Source organism: Colobus angolensis, unplaced genomic scaffold (assembly GCF_000951035.1).
Source record: "Colobus angolensis palliatus isolate OR3802 unplaced genomic scaffold, Cang.pa_1.0 Scaffold64, whole genome shotgun sequence".
Classification (NCBI taxonomy): domain Eukaryota; kingdom Metazoa; phylum Chordata; class Mammalia; order Primates; family Cercopithecidae; genus Colobus; species Colobus angolensis.
This window is the reverse complement of record NW_012120043.1, coordinates 3,271,549-3,272,422: the sequence shown is the minus strand read 5'-3', so window position 1 is coordinate 3,272,422 and position 874 is coordinate 3,271,549. Positions and strand designations below refer to the sequence as shown.

Below are 874 nucleotides of genomic sequence, written 5' to 3'. Positions count from 1 at the left end.
TGCCTCAGCCTCCTGAGTAGCTGGGATTACAGGTGCCCGCCACCACACCCAGCTGATTTTTGTATTTTTAGTAAAGATAGATTTCACCATGTTGGCCAGGCTGGTCTTGAACTCCTGACCTCAAGTGATCTGCCCACCTCAGTCTCGCTAAGTGCTGGGATTACAGGTGTAAGCCACCACCCCCGGCCTTCATCTACTTTTTTTGGAGCTAAGATCTCACTCTGACACCCAGGCTGGAGTGCAGTGGAGCGATGATAGTTCACTGTACTCTCAACCTCCCAGGTTCAAGTGATGGTCCCATCCCTCCTACTCAGCTCCTGAGTAGCTGGGGTGACAGGTGTGCACTGCCATGCTCAGCTAATTTAAACACTTTTTTTTTTTTTTGTAGAAATGGGGGTCTCATTATATTGCCCAAGCTGGTCTTGAATTCCTGGCCTCAAGCGATCCTCCCACTTCTGCCTCCCAAAGTGCTGGGATAACAGGTGTAAGCCACCACACCCGGCCTACCACACCTGGCATATATCTTTTTATTTATTTATTTATTTATTTTTCAGACAGACTCTCACTGTCGCCCAGGCTAGAGTGCAGTGGCCGGATCTCAGCTCACTGCAAGCTCTGCCTCCCGGGTTCACGCCATTCTCTTGCCTCAGCCTCCCCAGTAGCTGGGACTACAGGCGCCCGCCACCATGCCCAGCTAGTTTTTTGTATTTTTTTTAGTAGAGATGGGGTTTCACCGTGTTAGCCAGGGTGGTCTCGGCCTCCCAAAGTGCTGGGGTTACAGGCTTCAGCCACCATGCCCGGACTTCCTTTTTTTTTAGACTGAGTCTCACTCTGTTGCCCAGGCAGGAGTACAGTGATGTGATCTTGGCTCACT

The 874-nt window shown here is 50.8% G+C and overlaps 1 protein-coding gene across 1 annotated transcript in view; it reads right to left on the bottom strand.

Moving 5' to 3' along the window:
- The window catches only part of TLE6 (transducin-like enhancer of split 6), a 30,965-nt gene that overhangs the window by 16,274 nt on the left and 13,817 nt on the right, over positions 1-874 (bottom strand). The gene's annotated exons all lie outside the window — the stretch shown is intronic.